Raw genomic sequence first — 23,299 nt, 5'->3', positions numbered from 1 at the left:
CATATTTTTAATAGTCCCAAAATACATGGCACCTAATTGAGGCCATGAGAGCCAGAGTGGTCTAACTGATTTTAACATTACTTTACATAATCAAAGAAAATGATCAAAAGCTAACAATTACTAAAACAATTGGGCATTGATAGCTTCTGATCATTTTCTTTGATTAGGTATGTAAAATAATGTTCAAATCAGTTAGGCCACTCTGGCTCTCACGTCCTCAATTTACAGTTAATTATTAATCTTTAATGAAGTCAAACACAGTATGGTCTTTGATAGTTCCTTCGAATAATATTTTTCTCCTGTAGAATTATAAAATATGGTTTACAATGATTATAAGATGTTAAATTAGTTTGTCGTGACAGCATTAATATTATAAATATTTTGGATTCAATCTATTTCCAATTTTTAGATAATGCGTTATTGATTAGTGAGGATGTTCATGATAATGAAGAACGTAAATTAATTGAAACTTTAATATCGAAGAAAAAAGAAATTGGGAGTTCACTTGATGATAAAAAAGTTCAAGTAAAAGCAGAGTTAATAAGTATTATTGATAGTATTACATCTAATGAACAACTGGAAGCATTACAGAGATTGATGGCTCCTATACGACCAACCCTGGCTGCCATTGAGAAACAGCATATACAATGTACATCTTGGAAAAGTTGTCATAACTTACCAAAGAATAAAAATATTCCACAGCAAAGACGTCTGTATAAGACAAAAAAATCAAATATAAAAAAAAATAAAATACTTGCAAAACCAGGCTCTGAAGAATCAAATAGAATTGCCCAAAATCTTTTGTATCCAGTGTGAAGTTTTGAATGACTGATAATTTAATGTTGTTTTTATTTTCAAATAAACACATATTTTTCAAAGATGTATTTTTTTGCATTTGCTCCCAAAAACAGCTATTTTATAATCAACTATTCTAAATGGAAAATAAGCCACAATTTAATTAAAAAATGATTTTATTAACGTTTCGACATTCACATTGGATGTCATTGTCAAAATAAAAAATATTAATAAATTAAATAAAATATTTGTTGCTTAATAAAAAATTCGTCTAATAATTTAATTTAATCTGACTCATTTATATCGGCAATTCAGACATATATTATACATTTTAAAGTAGAAGACTTTAAAATGATATTGCCAATATTTATGAGTTGCTGATATAAATGAGTCAGATTAAATAAATTATTAGAAGAATTTTTTACTAAGCAACAACATTTTTGTTTAATTTATTAATATTTTTTATTTTGACGACATCCGATGTGGACGTCGAAACGTTAATAAAATCATTTTTTTTAAATTAAATTGTGGCTTATTCCCATTCACACTAGTTGATTACAAAAATGTCACAAGGAAATAGCTTCAGAACAACAGCTATTTTTTTAAACTAATATTTCGTTTTCGACCAAGTATCAAAAATTTGTCATCCTTAAGGGTAACGGAGCAAAATGCAAAATTTTGACGCATGTCAAAATTTTCAATGTGCTTTAAATGTATTAATTTTTTTCGAATTCTGAGGAAATTAATAAATATTTTTGAAAAATTTAAATGCAGAGTGAAAAATTACATTATTACTGAGGGTCGAAAGTCCCTGAAAACTTCTATAATGTTTATTTTAATATGTTACAGGGGTGAAAATAAAAGAGAAAATTTAGTCTGATTTTTTAATTGCAAATATTTCATTCTAAAGAAACTTTTTATTTATTCTAAGGGGGTTTCGGCCCTCTGTAATAAAAGTAGTCTTTCATTGTATGCATTTAAAATATATTGAAAATATTGCATTCTGCTCCGTTTCCCTTAACAGTGGGATAAACAAAGGCTACTCGACTATTTTTACTCAGATATTATTGCTGGTTAATAAAACAATATGTAGTTTTATTAGAGTACTACATACAAAAATTATAACGTATTTTCATTTTATTAATGTAACTGTGTATCCTGTTATAAAAAATCATTTTACAGGAAAAGGGTTTCCTATCAAAATTAAGTAAGAGTACCTTCTTTACTCAAATATAGTTGTGATTCAGTAAATTGATTGCAAAAATTAAGAAATGTCACAATTGTGTTTATTTAACCTTCCGATGACCAACCTTTTTTTGTTACACTGATGACCAAGGGGGGAAACAAATGACCCCAGGTCAAAAATGACAATTAACAAAAAAAAATGAAAGTTTAATTTTTAATTTTTTTTGCATGGACTTTATGTCATTCAGCCAGTCACAACCCATATAGCACACAACGTCCGATGTACGTCCATATAACGTACATTTAAAGTCCAAACGTCCATGGACCAAAACTGGACGTACTATGTACGTACATTACGGGACGTCCATTGGACGTTTGATTTCAACGTACATTGGACATCCAATTGTGGTCCATGGATATTTTACACAAAACGCGACTATTATATTAAGTCCCAATACAAACTAAATGAGAATCTTCTTGACAACGTTGTCGCTCTTCGCGCTATCGGTCGTGATGAAAGGTGTAGTATTAGGCAGGTACTTTTAGGGGATTATCGCTGTTAATTGTTGTGGAATACTGAAGGATGGTTTATTTATGATAATTCACAGAATGGCAAACGCGCTTGTAATTTACAACAACGGTACTGACACTGACTCTAAAAATAGTTTGGAACAGAAACAGAACAGAGATTAAACCTCTTTTAATGTGCATGCTTCCTAGGGCGTCATTATCTGAATCTCGTCTTTATGAAAATACATCCTGTGATATATTTGTGTTTTCTGTTTATCGTGCAAGTGCAGTCGTGCATTAATGAAGTTCCTAGTTCCTATAATAAAGTATACATTATAATGAAGTTATAGTAAAGAGAAATAAAAAAGGTCTTTTGTGTAATATTTTTAAGTATCTATAAGTTTAGTATTATAAGGAACTATTTCCTATAAAAGCTTTTTGCTATGTATTCACAAAATTATGGATACTAGATTGCTTTCTGAAAAGTGCCCTACAAATGTCCATAAGACGTACATTGAATGTACATAAGGTGTACACTGAAAGCTCCAATACAACGTACAATGTACGTTTGTAGCGGACGTTCTATGGACGTCCAATTTTGTGAACTCTGGACATTCGTTGGACGTCCATCGGATGTCCATTGTACCTTAGCGGGACGTCCATTGGACGTTCCAATGTACACAGATGTACGTCCATTGGATGTCCATAAAACGTACTTGTGCTCTCTGGGAACATGAGTATTAGTGTCATGTGTAGTGTGTATGTTGAGTAAGTATCTTGTTACTTTGCAAAGTCAACGTCATTAGCGTAAAACTACTTGTAATTACACATAATAGACGCTATTTTACTAAACATCAACTTCAGAATATATTTTTTATTCGTAAAATATAGGGAATTTTTTTTATTTCAAAATATGAGGATATCTAGAATGATATTAAAGTCAAATAAAAAAATAATGAGTTAAAAATTAAAAATACTTTTGAATTTATTAAAGAAAAACATACGATGGGGTCACAATTTCCCCCGCTTGGTCATCCGAAGGTTAAATAAAAAAGTTAGTTCAATTTCTACTTAGGACGCACCCCGATAAAAATTTTAATTATTAAGAAAAAAAGTTTTGTCCTTCTGACATATCAGCGTACAGCAAAATTTCGTGGTAACACATAGTTTTGAAAATATTGCGAAAAACCATCTTCAGAGTGCTACATTTTTAAAGAGTTCCAGCCCTTTACACACCAGTTTTGAGGTATGTTTATATATGAACTTTTTTTATTCTTTTTATCTGTAGAATTACCCCTCAAGAGATTTTGACTTTATTTTCATCCTTTTTTCTAACAATTTAATTCTGGATAATATTGGAGAGTAATTACAAAAAATTTTGCTTGTAAACAATACGTCAATAAGTTCCTTTAGGCAGGACGAATAGAATTTGAAATATAAATATTGAAATTTGAAATTCGTATAATAGGTTAGGACCGTTAGGAGGTTGTTAGTCGTAAAATGCGCATGCGGAAGTCAGGCAGCCAAAGTACGATTGGTATGTCTAGCCGCAAGTGTGAGCTATCTAGAGGAATATTTATAATCAATGCCGGTAGTTGAACGGTTACCGAAAAATTACCTGAGAGGGTCAGAGTTACCAATTGGCCTGTAATTAGGATGGGGGATTAAAATAGTTACGAATTCACCGGGACCCCCTGATGGATAGTTAAAAAGTTAAAACATAGTAATGAAAATTTAAAAAAAAAACATATGAACAGAAACAAATGAGTAGGAAAAACCTAAAAGCTAAGTAAGATAATTATTACAATGTTGTTGAAATAAAGATTTTAATAAGTATTGTTTGAAAGCTGTCGATAGATTATTTAAATATATGGAAAAATAATCCAGCTTACTCTCAGATATTCGAACTCATAATAATTATTATTAACACATCAACTGAATGAAGACCTGCAATGGATCCAGAGTTCAATCAAGTTTAGTGATGTGATATTTCTATATAATTTAATAATTAGTTATTAATATTAATTAAATTATACTTAGGTAGGTAAATATACCGTGTATACAGGGTGATTCATTAAGAATGACCAATCTCTGTGTTGTAGATTCTAGACCTCAAAATATTAAGATTTAACCCAAATCACTTATAATATAAAATGTGCCTCATTACTAGTGTTGCCAGGTCCGATTTGTTTTTAAGCGGTACATATGCAAAAAACAAATCGGGATTTAGGGTTGTAGATCGGGACAAATAAACAACAATAGCCCAGTAAATGACCGTTCTGGAGTGTAATTTTCATAAGTCAACTCCGAATTGCATGAAAATCTAGTTTTAGGTTCTATTTACTGTCTACTTCAAAGTTGAACTTGTACCATTGGTTGCTTTTACTTGGGGGTGACAGTTACAGTTAACCCGTCTCGGGGATAAAAAACCGCGCGTTTAAAGTAAGTCCCAAAATAGATCAACTGACTAACTATAAAAAACAAGTCGATACTTTTGAAGTAATTTTATCGAAAAAAAAATATTCCTAGCAAAAATGTAGCTTTTAAAAAAGCAAAAAAAAAATTGATTTTCAGAAAGTCTATAAAACCAGTAAAAGCAAAGTTGTAGCTCATCAAAAATACGTTAGTATTCGTCAAATTCCAAATCGAATTTTTCAACTTGATATAACCAAAAAATTAAGCAATTTTCGGGCAAAACCAATTAAAATTTTTTAAATTTTGTTTTATATAAAAGTCTCTAGCATTAAAACTAGAGTTGCTCTCAAAATAAAGATGGCTTCTTTAAAAAAAAAAATCGTGAAAATCTCCCCCTATTTAGCACAATAAATAAAATTAATCGTTACCGCTTTACCATTTACTTTATTTATGTATTGTTTATACGATCTGTAAGATTTACCGGTTGGGAGTGCTTAGTTTTGAAAAAAATTGGTTTTATAGTAAAACGAATTTTCCTAAAATATTGGAAACTGCCCTTTTTTTAAAATAACTTAAAAAGTATTAGGGATACTAAAAATCTCAAGGAGTAAAAAGAAGGTAGGTTTTGCTTTTATAAATATGATAGATTAATTTTGTTTTTCTGTAAGACAAAAATTGGTTAAAATATGGCTGTTCATATTTTGCATACACTCGTGATTAGTGACTCGTTCAGGCCCTTTCAATCGTGTAAAAAATACATAAGTAAAGTAAATTGTTTGTAAAGCGGTAAGGATTAATTTCATTTGGGGTGCTAAGTAGGGGGAGATTTTCACGAATATTTTACCACAAAAAAAGAGGTTAACTTGATCTTGAGCATAACTCGCTTAGTTTTGATGCTAGAAACTTTTTTAAATCATAAAATAAAGCTTTACTAAAAAGTTTTAATTGGTTTTTCCCGAAAAGTGCTTAAATTCTTGGTTATTTCACGTTGAAATATTTGATTTGGAATTTGACGAATAAGAACGTATTTTTCATGAGCTACAACTTTGCTTTTGCTGGGTCTATAGACTTGACGAGTTCACATTTTTTTTCATTTTTCTATAATATGCTCCATTTTTGCTAAGAATATTTTTTTCGATCAAATACTTTTTGAGTTATTTGTGAAAATCGCCTGAAAAAATAATTTTTTTTGTCGAAAAATAAACATTTTCAATCGTAAATAACTCGAATTAAAAGTATTCGAGTATTAACTAAGTTACAATTCTATAGAACTAAAATTGCTTAGAATTAGTCAATTTATCCATCTCCGGACTTATTTTAAACACGCGGTTTTTTACCCCCAACTAGGGGTGGCTGTCACCCCCGAGTAAAAGCAACCGACGGTACAAGCCGACCAAATTTTCATGCAATTCGGAGTTGATCCTGAAAATTACACACTATCGCCGTATTTCCCGTTCATATACTGGACTACAAGATGTTTCTATAATCTGTATTTAATCCTACATAATAATAATAATCAGACGAAATTACAAAAAAAAATAGTAGATTAAGTAAACTATTTTGCCGCTTTTAGGAGTGCCTTGTTTTTATAACATAGTTATAAAATTTACTGCAAGTCCACCTGAAATTGGTTTTCGTGGGTGAAAATCGGGACATTTAGTGTCCCGATCAGGTACAAATCGGTACGCGTCCCCAGACCCCTGAAAATCGGGACGTCCCGCGCAAATCGGGACACCTGGTAACGCTACTCATTACTGAGTTACAGGGTGTTCTATTTAAAAATTTAATAACCATTTTTACCCAGTACTTTAAAACTATTTGACATATCCTTGTCATACTTTGCAGAAAGTGTAGTTGACGTACACCCTACTAAATTATGATAAACAAACGTTTCTGGCTACTACCAGAGGCGTACGACAAGGACAGTGCATGGTTTACCTTTCCCAAATTTTACGCCACTGGCGAAATTGCTATTTTAGCACAATATTTCGATTTTCCAATACTTTCTATGTAAATAATATACTCTTCATTCGTAACGTTAAGGTCGTTAGTTTTCGAGATATTTGTAGTTGAAAATGAAACTTTACAGTTATTTTGATTAATGATTTTAACTTCAAATATCTCGAAAACTAATGATTTTATCGATACGAATGACGAGTATATTATTTGCATAGAAAGTATTGGAGAATCTAAAAATTATACTAAAATGGCAATTCCATCAGTGGAGTAGAATTTGGGAAGGTTCAACCATTCATTTTCCCCTGTACGCCTTTGGTAATAGCCAGAAACGTTTATTTAACATAAATTAGTAAGGTGTGCAGTACCTACACGTTTTGGCAAGTATAATACGGCAATTTCAAATACTGTTAAAGTAATGGGTACAAATAATTTTTAAATTTTTAAATCAAACATCCCTATTACATAAATATTAACTATTTGTATCCAGTATTTTAAAAGTATTCGACATATCCTTATCATACTTATTAACAGATAGTGTAGATACTGTACAACCTACTAAAATATGTTAAATAAAACTTTCTGGCTAGTACCAGAGGCGTACGACAGGGGAAAGTGAATGGTTGACCCTTCCCACATTCTACGCCACTGGCGGAATTACTATTTTATTGTAATTTTTCGAGATATTGCAAATATCTCGAAAACTAAAAAACTAATGACTTTAACGTTACGAATGAAGAGTATATTACTTACATAGAAAGTATTGGAAAATCGAAATATTGTGCTAAAATAGCAATTTCGCCAGTGGCGTAGAATTTGGGAAGGGTGAACCATTCACTTTCCCCTGTCGTACGCCTCTGGTAGTATCCAGAAAAGTGTATTTATCATAATTTAGTAGGATGTACAGTACCTATATTTTCTGCCAAGTATGACAACAACAAGGATGATGTATGACAAGGATATGTCAAATAGTTTTAAAGCCCTGGGTAAAAATAGTTATTAAATTTTTAAATAAAACACCCTGTAACTCAGTAACGAGCCACATTTTATTTAAATGATTTGGGTTAAATCTTAATATTTTGAGGTCGAATCTGCATCTCAAAGATTGGACATTCTTAATGAATCACCCTGTATATATCTATACTATGAGGTTAGGAGTTGTCAACGACAAGTCGCCGACAGGTAGGTACTCCGAGCGCGCACTCGTAGTATAATGTTTATGGATCATGGATATTTATTTAATTTATATTACGGATCGTGAATCTCAATCACCTACCAGCAACTTTTTTAAACGTCATAAAATAATTTAAGTTTATATTAAATCAGATAAATAATCTTTATGTATTTGTGATTGTTCAAAGTGATGCCATTAACTGGTTCTCATTCTGAAAACGATTTCCAGAATGGCAATCGAAACGTCAAAATAAACATATTTTAAAGTAAAATTGCAGCTTATTCGCAGTAAAAACAGATTCTTTCCTGAGGGTCATGACTCATGAAGTCATGAGATAAAGTGAAAGTGGGTCATGAGAGCAATTTGTGGTACAAAATGGGGAGCTGACCCGAACATCCTTTTGAGTTTATACAAAGGAATAGTTAGATCTCATTTAGATTATGCAGCCAATCTTTTAAACCCCTGCAGTAAAAGTTTGATGATGAGGTTGGAACAAGTACAGAATGTTGCCTTGAGAATCGTAACGGGTTGTCTACGTTCTACACCCATCTTAATATTGCAAGCAGAATGTTCAGTAACAACGTTACAAGTTAGAAGGGAGATACTAGCACATAAACATATACTCAAACAAATGCCTGAAAAAAACAATATCATAGTAAAGAGTCTAAATAAGCTAAAAGACGCAATAAATGCAAACAATAGATTCTGGAGGAACAAGGTCATACCAGATTACTCACTAGCATATACAAATATACTCAAAAAAACAAAAAACATAATTAGATATAAAATCAATCCTATATATGAGGTAGAAAGAAAAACTCTTCTATATCTCATTACAATTAAAAGTCTAGAATTTGAAAAATATGAAATTGAATCGAACGAAAGGTTCATAGCTAAATATGGTGGAATATATAATAATCATACCCACGTATATACAGATGGATCAATAGACCAACAAACAAATCAATCGGGATTTGGAATTTACATCCCAAGCATCAATTATAAATATTCGTCACGACTCCATAACTACACACAAATCTGCACAACTGAAATAATAGCGGTATACAAAGCCATCTCGGTATGTATTGAAAAGAAAATCATGAAAGCAGTGATCTTTGTAGATTCAAAAAGTGCCTTATCCAAAATATCTAGTCACAAATGGGACCAAATGGATTATGTAACTATAATGATCAAAAAACTATTGGTAGATGCAAATAATATGGGATTTTCAATAGGATTAGAATGGGTACCGGGACATCAGGGGATTAAAGGCAACGAGGTGGCAGATAGCTTGGCCAATATTGGGAGAGAATTAAGAGTACCATATGATGTAAAAAACATCAGCTCAGATATCTTTTGTGTTACAAAAAAGAACATCTTGACTCAATTTTACAATAACTGGTATTCCCAAATTAAAGGTAAATATCCGGACTATTATGGACTGCAGAATAGTTTCCCTATAAAACCTTGGTATAACAAATGTGGATATTTGGGTAGGAACAATATTACTAACCTTAATCGTTTACGAAGTGGACATTGCAAAACTCCTTGTTATCTCCACAAAATAGGCAAAACGGAAACACCGATATGCGAATGCGGTACTATGGGAACATTGGTACATATCATCTTTGAGTGCCCCATAAATAAACATAAAGATATGGATTTGTATCTAGAACTAATAAAAGCTGGAATAGACAGTCCAATATCTTTACAGAGCATTTTATATAAACCCTCGAATAAAGTTATTAAGATAATCAATAAATTTATCAAATTTTTTCAAGTAGATCTATATAATTTTCAAATAATAATAATAATAATAATAACAATAAATAAATACTTCAGAAAATACAGGGAATCTCCTAACATGTCAAAAATTATATTTGTATCCTTAAAATCCTTAATCCTAACCGAAGGTAGCCAGCCCTAAACCTATGTGAAGAAAATGTTTGGAAGCTACCCCCAAACGAGAAAAGTCTTAAGTTAACCTTAAATGTTGTAACACTTTTCCCCCTCTATCTACAGGAAAACAAGAAGAAGGACAAGGACCACACAGGACCAAAGAAAAAAATAGATCTGAAGTTGACAGGACACCTGGTTGTGCATTGCCTTGAGCAAGACGCGCATAACCAATAACATGTACTGGGTAAATGATTTAAAAAAATCGAAACCCAAAAAAAAGGAAGAAGAAGAAGTAAAGTGAATCATACTTATTTGTTGTTTATATGTGCTATTTCATTGGTTTTTCGTTTTCTTTGGAAATGTTTATCTTGATCTAAATGTTTGCGTGGATTCTTTAATTTTTTTGGAGAATTCTCTGCTTTCTTATCTGCTTTTGTATTCTAGAATTTATTTTTCATACTTATTTTTTCAGGGCCTCCGTTTTCTTTCTTTGGCATAATCTATTCGTTCGGATTCTCCTTTGGTTGAAAACTTACACTTTACACCTTATTTCTAATATTTCTTTGGAACTGCTTAAGTCAATCTTACTTTTTTTCTATAGCTAGTCTATATCCCTCATGATCATAGGCATAACCACGAAGTGGTTTTGGGGGGTTATAACCCCCTTGGATGTACTTTGAGCTCTATACGCTTAACACCATTATTATTCCATACCCCCCAAAGACCTTCAAGTAGACGAAACCCCCCTTAGGATCATCCTGGTTACACCTCTGCTCATGATCCAGTTTCCTCTTTACAGCTTTTGTTCAACTCGCCCCATCCGCTGCATTTTGTTGTCTGTTCCTCTTCATTTAGATTTGGAGGCATCTAATATGCCTTGCGTATTCTTCTTCTTGGTTAGGTTCTTAAACAGGTGCCAAACTATTTTCCATATCGGTTATTTATCCGTTTTGCCACCGTTGCAATCTTCTTTCATAGTTTTACTCCCAGGAGATAATGATCGGAGTTAGATTCTTACATTAAGTACATATATTGCACATATTTTACAGGTATTACTTAAATATTTGTTGTTGATAATGTACCTCACCTTATCAAAAGCATTTTCCAATACAAAAATAAATATTATGTAATCTTTTTGTTGACATCAAGTAGTGAGGTGATAATCTCCTCGAAAACGTGTAATTTATGTCATACGTCATACATTCCTTTTTGGACTTATGATTGTGATGTAAGCATATGCTTTAGTTAAGGTTTTGGGTTTCACAAAAATTTTCTACATGATTATCTGCGTATTAAGTTAAACAATGGTGTAATAATGCCTTAATCTTTATAGTAATCGCCTCATAAACATCATTAAATCAAATTGTTTTTAAATATTGCGTTACAAAATATTTAACATTTTTAGTCATAAGTAAACGGTAGTTATTGATATGCAACCAAAGCTATTATTTATATTTACCAATATATATCTGTAAAAAAAACAAGACAAGACATACACTGACAAATCAGCAAAGAGTAGATATAAATAAACAAGCTAAAATATTACAAATGAAATATGAGTTTGGTAATATTAGTAATGTAATATTTTTGGTAATTTATTTCCTTTTAGGCAGTACATACTTCTGTTCTTTTCTTTAGCAGATATAAAAATTCTATAAAATCAATAAAAGTCACAAAGGAGTTAAGGAGTTGACATCTGACAGAGTGGCAGATTAATATTACTGGAAATAATGGCAACACAAGACATGATGGTAGGGGAGCTCAAGCGGGGATTTTTGGAGTTACTCGAGCGCGTCAGATTATCATATGGGGAGAAACCTGGTAACCTGCAGATGTACCTCTACCATATATTGGCTCATAACACAGGGAAGTTCGTTAAGGGGGGCCCGAAAAAAAAATATATCCTTAAAAATACTCGAAATTGTCAGATTAAGATATGGTAAGTTAAGTACATGCAAAAAAGTGTATATTTCAAAAATCTGATGATTTGAGCGGGGCGTAAGGAAATGGGTGAGTCAAAAAGTTTCACAAAAAAAAGCGAGTATTTTTTCGCGATAAAACCCCGCGATATTTCGCAAAATGAACATCAGATCGAAAAACTGCAAAATACAATTTCAAAACGTTTTTGAAAAATCTATCGAATTGTACCAAACACGACACCCCACGGAGGTGGGCTGGGGGGTTACTTTAAAATCTTAAATGGGACTCCCAAATTTTTATTGCAGATTTGGTTTCTTTACGTAAAAATAAGCAACTTTTATTTGACACATTTTTTCGAATTATGGATAGATGGCGCTATAATCAGAAAAAACGATTGTTGGAAATGGAAAATTAAATTAAAAAATGGAAAGTCCCCACTAAAATGGAAAATTTTACTTAACTTTTTTTGGTTTTAGGACCTAATAATCACAACCCAATAGGTCCCCATAACGCTGGAGTGACTGCAAATTTAGCATACTTTGCTCCCCTACTTGAGTTTTTTCAGGATTCGGAAAACTGATGCATTTAAAAAGCATTGGCCCGAAATTTTGCGCTTACGCTCTTAAAATAATAACAAGAGAATTTGTTACTGCTTACAATACCAGAGGTAAATTACTGGAAAACACATAATTTATAAGAAATATCGAAATAATTGACAAAAATTTATAGCAGTTCATAGTTATACATATTTCTATAGTCCATTCGCTAAACTCAGACACAATTGGCTAGTGATTTTAGTAAGTAATTTTGCCAATTTGGTAAAATTGGCAAAAAAATAATTACTAAATAGTTAATAATTACTAAATAGTTAGTAATTTTGCCAATTTTGGCAAAATTGGCCAAAAACAAAAAAAAAATATATATCCACTAAAATAACTAGCCAGTTGTGTCTGAGTTTAGCGAACCGACTATAATAATATTCTATTGCGGTTTATTGATTTCCAGAAAACATAGTAGCTAAACCGTAAAATACCATATAGTCCAGTCCAATATACCAGGGTAAAAATATGATATAACCTACGATATTCATCAAGACTCATTTACCCTTCACTTCAAAATCTACCCTATGCTGAAGTGTGCTTTTTCCTTGTGGATGGAATCCACCCAAACTGGATAGAAGATAACCACAAGATAACTGTATTGAAGATAACACCAAGAAGCGATAGAAAAATATACTTAGGCCGCACCTACATTGGATCCGTTTTTCTCCGATCCGATCAGATCAGATCAGATCCGATTCGATCCGATAGGCGGCACCTACATTGGATCCGTATTGCTCCGATCAGATCAGATCCGATATAGATCAATTTTCCGGCGAGGGTGCCTACATTGGTTCCGTTAACTTCCAACCACCGACCACCGACAATGATGAAGATGTGTTAATGTGTTGGCTGTTGTTGGAAAACAACGTTCTTAAAAGACGTAGAAAACAACGTAGATGGATGCATAAATTTAATAAAGACAGATCTTCAGGATAATTTAATATAAACAAAAATCTACGTAACTATCCTGATATATTTAAGATCCTATTTTTTCGTCAGAAGAATGTAAAATAATTCATGAGAAAAGAAAAAATACATTGATTTATTACAAACTAGCCTTGTGTTGGCACGTTTTACAAATATTCTTATATAAAAAGATATAGTAACACATAATAGGTAAGTAGTATGTGTAATAATTATACTTCCGGTTTTATCACAAATTGAGCAGTAATAAACTTCGGTTCTCTTTGTAAGGTTTTATCCAAGATTATTTTGGCAATTTCAAAGACACGTAGAACCCGTTAGAATTATATAACCAAATAGAAATTGACCATCCCAATAAAACTATTTACCTAGAGGGACAGAATAGGAAACAATAATTGTTGCTAGATGTAATCACAGGCGTAGCCAGGTTTAAGTTTCGGAGGGGGTTCAAAAAAGTAAAACGACTAAAACTCTCACCTCTCGAACGATACGTACTACTCAAATACAAATGACTTTGCAATATGATTAAGATACGGTTTTCTAAAATATCTTGATAGCTTCTATACACCGTTTGGTGATATATTTGGTATTGATTTATTTTTAATATGTCTTGGTGATAATCCACGCAAGATTCACTAGTGTTTTTGTAAGATAAAGACATACAGTAGTGATCCGGCGTGGATTGTTGTTATACGCGTTTTCATTAAGCGTTTGGCCACACGGGCGATTTTTTACGGCCGCCGTAAGAGCCGTAAAAATCACGGCCGTAAAAATCAGCGCGAAAATGGGCCCACGGTGAGAATAGTAGATGGTCAAACTGAGCTGTAAAATATCGCGCAGCAACAGTCTGGCCATCTACTATTCTCACCGTGGGACCCATTTTCGCGCTGATTTTTACGGCTCTTATCGCCCGTGTGGCCAAACGCTTATTGGAAGGTGCTTTTTTGCGCAGTGTTCGCAGTTGTCAAACCAACCTTTTGGTGGAGTGTCGTGTATGTCGAACCACGTCTCATCTATATAAATAATTTATGTGTTTTGCCTCCGGTACTGTTTTATTTTCGTTAAATATTTCGTTCGCCATATGAGCAGACAATTGAATTCCATAATTGCCTGCCTTTTGTTTATTTTCTTAAGCCTAATCCTATGCGCCCCAACACTTCCACAAACTTGTTCCTTGTTCCACCACACTTATAATTTCAGTTTCAGTGTCATCTGCATTTATTTTTATATGAAATGTCAGTAATGAGGTTGGACCAATTACAAACAAGCATTACGGCGCGGTAAATTTGAATTGCTCCTCTTGGTTTAAAAACAGACCATAATTGCCTGAAAACACCAAAATTAACCATAGTAATAATATTTTAAGTTGTTTGCCAAGTTCAAATTCTTCGAATTTATTAAAACCTTGAAAATTTTCAGAATTATTTAATTAGGATTTAAGGGCATAGGCGCAAAATTTCGGCTCCAATGCTTTTTAAATTCATTCATTTTTTTTTTCGAATCCTGAGAAAACTAATAAATACCTGTTTCTTTTAACCTGTTATAATAAATAATAAATAATATAATAAATACCTGTTTTTACCTGTAAATGTTTTAAAAATTTAAACGCAGAATCATTATTACCGAGGGCCAAAAGTCCCTTAGAATAAACAAAAAGTTTCTTCTGAATGAGATATTTAAGATTAAAAATAATCCTAAATTTTCTCTTTTTTTTCATCCCTGTAACTTATTAAAATAAACATACCTAATATAGAAGTTTTCAGGGACTTTCGGCCCTCGGTAATAACGTACTCGTAATATTTCATTGTGCGTTTAAATTTTTCAAAAATAAGTTTATTAGTTTTCTCGGGATTCGAAAAAAACGGATGCATTGGATTCGGAACGGAAAAAAAAGCATTGGAGCCGAAATTTTGCGCCTACCCCGTTAAGTAGGTCCGGATAACTTACAAATTGTCAACAATAGAAAATGTATAAGAGGGGATTATTTTTATTACTTTACCATCATTTTAAGGGGTCATTAGGATAATGAAGGCACTGTATTTGTGAACCTTCTATACATAATGTTCAATTGAATTTGTATTAGGTATATTACTATGACTATGGTTATGGTAAAATAAAATATATGTATTAGGTAAATATATTTGGGAAAGTAGGTTTATAAGCTAATATTGTTAATTACCAGCAATAAGTGAAAGGACATGTGCCTGTAAAACCCACTAAAGTATACTTAATTTTTTTCAAATCCTGAGAAAATTAATAAGTATTTTTGAAAAATTTAAAAGCAGAATGAAAGATTACGTTCTTACCGAGGGCCGAAAGTCCCTGAAAATTTCTGTAATGTTTATTTTAATTATAAGTTACAGGGGTGAAAAACTAAGAGAAAATGTAGTGTGATTTTTTATTTCAAATATCTCGTTCAAAAGAAACTTTTTATTTATTCTAAGGGGCTTTCGGCCCTCGATAATAATTTAGTCTTTCATTCTGCGTTTAAATTTTTTAAAAATATTTATTAGCTTTTTCAGGATTCGAAAAAATGGACACCATGTCCGTGGCGATATTTTCCAAATCGAACATTCGCTATCTTTGTCATACAACGCACTGAGTCAAATAGAATATGATGACAAGACAGTGACAATTTTAAATATTTTACATCGGGAATATTTTGAGTTGTTGATTAAATAATATTGACAGAGTATTTGATAAATAATTGATTTATGGCGTGAACTTAATAAAAAGTTAATTGTTTGTTATTTATGGACGATCCAAGCAGAGAATTGACCAGGATAATATTCTGTGATCCAAGTATTTTGTTGTTAAAGATGTTCAAAATTGTAAGCGTTCCATAGTAACAATATATTATTAAAAAATCACTTTCAACACTTTTCCTCTTTTCTCGATTGAGTATTAGTTTTTGTTGTACAATTTACAATATATAAATTATTACAATCACTGAATACATAATTAGTGAAAAAATCATATTTATTAACTGAATTAATAATTTGCAATTATACAAGTAATAGCTATTCAAGAATATCTGAAAGCCATCTCTTTAAAGGTAATGATGACATTGTCAAGTAGTAATTAGTAATGTTTACATATTCATACCAGTGAGAATTTTACTACACGTATTTTGCCCTGTAAAGACAGAGAAAGTAGGGATAGCCGTAAAATATTTGCGAATTATGTACCGATGGCCTTAAAGGAGACATTATTTTATCTATCAACTCCAAATTAAAACCATTTCAAAATTGTAATATACATATTATTACAACAAAAACAAAATGTATTTTAAATAACGGTATTACCTATATTATAGTATAATTAACTGTAGACTGTAGGTTGTTCATTTAGATTACAAATTACAAACTGTTCAATCAACACTGGTTTGAAATCAAAAATTCTTTTGTTTCTATCACTACGTTTTAGCTTTATTGTCCAAATAATTAATATACAACTACCTAATATTTATTCTAAAAAAAAGACTCACACGAAAATTTATTCAAAAATTGAATTTCTCGTGTTAAATGTAATAACATGTTATACTACTTTTGTTATTATAGTATAATTATTAGGAAACTGGAAACTCATTAGGTATGATTTTTATTTTCAATTGACACACAATAAAGTTCAGAAAACTAAACCATTGTTAGATAAAATTTTTAATCAAGTATCTTATAAACAAATAAAATATCCAATGTTTCAATTATTCAAATATGTAATACATATATCTCATAACAGCACATTGCAAAACTGTACTGGAAACAAAGTAAATTCAATTAATTAGCTTAAACTTACCCTAAGACATAATAAACTGCTAAAATCCAGCTGACATTAATAAAAGGAACACTAAAACTTAAACACCTACACGATTATCGTTAAAAAAATGTACCCTCGAAAAATCGGAAAATAAAAAACAAACTAATAAACTAAATCACGCTGTTTCAACAACACAAACGTCGAACAACTGACACAAACTGACAAGACAAAACAGCGTCATTGACGTTCAGGGTAAACTAGATCTCCTCCTCTAAAGTGTTTGCGTTGCCAAATTTACAAATTATTTGGTTATCTAGATACATATCAGATTTTTTTGAAAACAATGAAAAATCAATAAAATTAAAATAATATATTATTATTTTATGTTTATGTTATTTAAACATACACCTATTTTATGCACTAATGGTTTATGCATACGTGTTTCATTTATATTTCTATTCAGAACAAAAAAAAAAACAAAAGTAATCACAAAATGAAAAAATGCCCATTTAATAGTCTATTACCTATATGATTTCAACGAAATAAATATGCTTTAAACAGTTTATTTATATTTTATTTAAATATTAAACTAATTTTAATACTTACTATTTTTAAAAAAGTTTTATCAAAACATTAGGTACCAAAAAATAAAAAAAAAATAATAGAATAAAACACATTGAAAAATTTCACAAAGAACAATTGTTGGCAAAATTTTTAACTAAATACCTATTTTCTGAAAAAAATGATACATATAATAAATAGGTATACTACATTCGCTCTCGCGAGATTTTTTTTGAGACATTTGGAATAGGGCTTTTCATTCAGTCATTTGTTTCGAGCTTCTGTCATGTGTCACATAATATTAATATATCTACGTCGTACGTTATTGCTATTGGGACCGTGCAAGTTCGGCAAAGCGACCTCTATTTCTACGCTCTGTACTTTTATTCGCACTTTTAATTATATTGGCCAATTATATTAGTCCTGGTTGCTGGATAATTGTCAAGGCCATAGTCCAAAAAAATAATAAGAAGAAAATATAAGATGCAGGTTATGTTTAGCAAACGTAAACAATTGTATGTAGTAAATAAAATTAGTTATTAAAATGCAGTACTGCAAGCAAAATATAATTAATTAAATTTACCTTTATATAATAATTGCATATCATATCAATATTGTGGAGCAATATATAATTTTTCTGCGTCAATGACAGAAGGTATGAAATATACGTCAATTTGACAATTTCAATTGACAATATGAATTATTTAAGATAGTTGCAATATTTCTCCGCGACTCGCGCACGGTCGTTTCTCGTTTCCCTTTCCAAGTACTTGCACACCGCGAATATAACAATGATACAAACCAAATACGTATGGCGTAGATATATTAATATTATGTGACACATGACAGAAGCTCGAAACAAATGACAATCGATGAAAAGCCCTATAGGAAACGTACAACACAAAAATTCCTACCTCACACTATTAACTGCTAAAATCAACTCAAATCAACTTAATCTTTCATTAAAAAAAGAAGAATTATTAGAAATAGTGGGAGTGTCTACTAATCTCATAAAATTTTGTGAAGTTTATTTCTACAAAATATTTTTATTTTGTACAATAAATAATTTTCTCATTTGCTATCAATACATTATAATGGTTTAGATAAATAAATATTGATTGGCGTAAGGTTTATGTTAATTTTATGTCTGTTTACTATTAATAATATTGGATATGAGTAGGTGCGTTGGTTTTGTAGTAATTTCCAGTCACTTCAGACAACTGAATTTTACAAAAAAGAAAATAATTAAGGTCAGTGTCAAAAAAAATCTCGCGAGAGCGAATGTAGTATATAAGTACTTACAATCATAAAATGTATAAAAATAAAAAAATAAAGATTTGCATTGGGGATCGAACCCGTGTATATTAGGGTCATATAGGTTGTAAATCAGGCCACGTTAACATTCTCAGCCACTTAGACACACCATTGATGTGGGAAGACACACAAACCGAACGTTTTAAACTTTTTGACAGTTGCTTATTGTCTGAATTTAATCAAATTAGTTTGATTTTTGTGAGATTAAAATATTAAAATACAACAAAACATAGAGTAAGAAAATAATATATTAGATGAAGATTGGTAGAAATTTTGTTTGTAATCAAATAATGTTAATCGAAGCATTACCTACTAGGTACATTTTACATTTTCCAAATAGATAGGTATGTAATTTTTTATTACAATACTAAAACATTTACACTTAAGTACCTGTTGCTTTTAAAAACTATTTAAAAAGTCACTACAATTATAAACTTACTTTTGTCTCTGTCCTCACAACAATAAAAACTAGTATTTACACAACATTTGTTTACCCATAGCCGTCATATTGAACAATTTTTGAAAGGTTATTGTAATACCCCATCAAACCAAATGTATAACGTTTCATCTGCGCATAGCACCAATATTTTTGTGAATTCGCGCACATATACATTTACTCCCAAACGCGCCTAAAGAAGTATAACTTCACAAAATTTCCAATTATTAACGAATTACGTAGAAATAGTACCTTCACTGTATCAAGGTAAAAATCAACTAACATAATATTACTTCCAATTTCGGTGAACCTCAAACGATTTTCATGAAAATTGGTGAGTGGTTAGATACCGTTAGATGATACCTCAAGAAACAAAAGTTACATGGTACCAACTTGCGCTTTTACCCTAGGGGTGGATGTCACATGTCACCCCATCTCAGGTGTGAAAATTATTTTATTAAAAAGATCCCATAAATCGATAAAGGGACAACTTCTAAGCAACATTTGTAATATTAAGTTATTAAAATAAATGAATGGCATTTTGAGTTATTTTGTTACGAATAAAATTTTGTTTGTTAAGGCGCAATTCCAATGAGGAAACACTGAACGACATGAGGCAAGATACACGTATCCACTTGTCGCCTGCTTCAAGTTATGCGACTTTGAGCCACAAATTTTAAAAAATCGCATGCGTCATTTGTCTCCCTAGGTCGCATGCGTCTTGTCGCATGAGCTTTGTAGGATGCGTCTAGACATGATTCCATTCAGGCGACTTCAGTTTAGTATGCTATGTCTTTGCAAGCTGTTACGGCAGCATCATATTTTTAGTAATTGCTTTGAATGGTAAAAAGAAATGAAGTAAACCACGGTGGTGGAAAAGAGAGCCAGAGAGAGAGAGAGAGTGGAACCAATAATAAATAATTATGTATTAAATTTAGTTTGAGTTTTCACAGCCTTATAGGTCTGGATCCCGCGTATGAAAAAAAAGTTGATTAATAGCAAGCTGAAAATTTGTTAATAGCTTAAGGGTGTCTAGTCGAATAAACTTTGATATGTGTGAACACTGGAACAGGGGTAGTTTTAATTGTGGAACAGGTTAAAAATTTGGAACGGTCACAGCACGAAAACGGCACATTTATTTTGTCCGACAGAACAGACTTAAACTCTTCGAACAGAGATTAAACTCTCATGCAAAAATCAGACTGCTATTTATCACCAAATGGGCGTTTTAATGAGTGGAACATGTAGAATATGTCAAATGACAGGAATTATGACAGGTAATAAATAGCAGTCTGATTTTTTCATGAGAGTTTAATCTCTGTTCGGAGAGTTTAAGTCTGTTCTGTCGGACAAAATAAATGTGCCGTTTTCGTGCTGTGACCGTTCCAAATTTTTAACCTGTTCCACAATTAAAACTACCCCTGTTTCAGTGTTCCCATATATCAAAGTTTATTCGACTAGGCACCCTTAAGCTATTAACAAATTTTCAGCTTGCTATTAATCAACTTTTTTTTCATACGCGGGATCCAGACCTATTATAATTATCAAGTAAATTGTCTGCGTTTCATAGAAACAAAACTATTTAAAATATCTTCAAATTCCAAATTTTCGAGAACATCATTCTCAATAGCCATTTGAGGGAAATGCTTGTCTATTTAGTGCCATTGTTGAACTGAACGACGATAGTTTTTAGTAATTTTCATTTTTTTTTAAATGACCGTTCGCCTGTTGCATTTGTAATCATGAGTGTAAGATAAATCTTAAAAGCTGTTGACAAATTTGGAAACTTCGATTTGAATTTGTTCTCATAAATAACCCAAAAAGAAGTGAGCAGCCGTGGAGTAACGGCATAATCGCCGGCCTCATACGCCAGTGCACGTGGGTTCAAGCCCTGCCAAAGACAAATATTTTTGCTAAAGACATTTCCAATAATGACACGAGTCATCTCACCGTGCCTCGGAGAGCACGTTAAGCCGTCGGTCCCCCTGGGCTAGTGTACATCGGCACTAGTTACTTAAAACAGGGTTAAAGATGTAAATGGCGCCGGAATTGTCCGAAAGGATCTCCCCGGCAAAAATGCCATACGATATTATTATAATTATTACCCAAAAAGAATATGAAGCAGAAATAAATTGTTTTCGCTGCAAGTCCTGAAGATGGACTATAAAATATTTGATTAATTGAATTGCAGTAGTTCATCTTAAATTTCAGGTTCAATATCATCAGCATAGTTTTCATATGCACACTCCTTTATTTCAGCATCACTCAGTTTTGGAAAAACACACAAAACACCAAATTAGTGAGTTCACTGACTCGTACGCTGTCAACTGACGACTCAGCTCAATAATTAGCTTATCCAAAATTGGTAGATCCGGCTCAACCTTTAGCTTTGCTCCATCCTGTAGAAAAACTTCATTGGAATTAGCCTCATCAAAATGTAGGTTTCTTGCCCGCTTTTGTTATTCTCGTCGGAATATTCAGAGTAGGTATTGTAGATCAGAGACCTTCCGCTAGTAGTAAGCAAAATAATCTATTACGGATTTTAAGAACCCCAAAAGTTCTCTCAATCTCTTCTCTCTGTAATGGTTTACTGATAACGTTGATGAGTTCTAAAATGGTTGCCCAAAACTCATTCATTATAAATGTTTCCCTTTTAACATTTCCTTCAACAAACACTTAGCCTCATGAACTATTTCAGCTTTCTCATTAGGGTCTTCAGCAAGAGTATGAAGAGCAGATTTCAAGGCGTTGTAACCTTTAGCTGTAACAAGCAAAAAAGAACTACAAAAGTTAATGAAAAACATAATAACAGAAGCCAAAAAATTCGGACTTAAAATAAATGAAGAAAAGACAAAGTATATGATAATGGGAGAGATCCAAAAAGAAAAAGAGAATAACATCATAGTACAAATAGATGGAGAAAAAACATACTCGTTCAAAAGAGCCAAAGAAATTATTTACCTGGGAGCCAAAATAGATGAAAATGGTCATGAAGAAGGGGAGATAAAGGCAAGAATAGCTAAAGGAAATAAAAAATATGGAGCATTACGCACAAAATTGAAATCCAAATACGTATCAAGAAAAACAAAAATAAGAATTAATAAGACTGTTATCAGACCTACAGTAACATACGCATGCGAAACATGGGTGCTCAAAAAGTCAGAAACAGACCTTTTAGAAAGATGGGAGAGAAAAATGCAAAGAGCAATATATGGAGGTGTGAAAATAGAAGGTCAGAGGAGAAGAAGAACCAATAAAGAATTGGAAGAACTATATCAAGAGCCAACGATCACGACGACGATCAAAGCACAGAGAATACGATACTTAAGGCACATCGAGAGAATGGGAAGTAAACGAATGCCAAAAATGGTACTCTCACGAAGACCAATACAAAAGACGAGGAAAGGCAGGCCAAGGAAAAGATGGAAGGACAGTGTGTATGAAGACTTGAAGAAAAGTAACATTGAGAGATGGAAAGAACTAGCATTGGACAGAAGGAGATGGAGAGAGGTGGCGAAGGAGTGTATAAAAAGACTGACGTGTAATTAAATAAAATTTGTGAGTTTTATAAGTTATGTAAGTTATATTAAGTTATTTATTATATTATTTATGTAATCAGAAATGTAAACATTTTAGCCCTAGGCCTACAAGGCTTGTTGCGCTTTAAATAAAAAAAAAGTAACCTTTAGACAAAGCTCTTGTTGAATCAGCCCTTGCAGTCCATCTAGTGCTGCTTGTTCTTTTAAGGAGAAGGTTAAGATCGTGGCGAATGGGATCGCTTAGTTGAGTTTCATTTAAAGCATTTGATCGTAGCTTCCCAACGGTGGGTAGAGGCTGAAAAAAAGTTGTACA

The 23,299-nt window shown here is 32.0% G+C and overlaps 1 protein-coding gene across 3 annotated transcripts in view; it reads right to left on the bottom strand.

Annotated features, from left to right (window-relative positions):
- Window positions 1-17,367, bottom strand: part of LOC126880173 (protein draper) — a 396,789-nt gene extending 379,422 nt beyond the window's left edge. For all 3 annotated transcript variants that reach the window (XM_050643935.1, XM_050643937.1, XM_050643936.1), the window contains exon 1: window positions 17,176-17,367. The gene's annotated coding sequence lies outside the window, so the exon portion shown is untranslated. The remainder of the gene's footprint in view (window positions 1-17,175) is intronic.
- Between the last annotated feature and the right edge of the window lie 5,932 nt (window positions 17,368-23,299).

This window comes from Diabrotica virgifera, chromosome 2, assembly GCF_917563875.1.
Source record: "Diabrotica virgifera virgifera chromosome 2, PGI_DIABVI_V3a".
Lineage (NCBI taxonomy): Eukaryota > Metazoa > Arthropoda > Insecta > Coleoptera > Chrysomelidae > Diabrotica > Diabrotica virgifera.
This window is presented reverse-complemented; position numbering and strand designations above follow the sequence as displayed.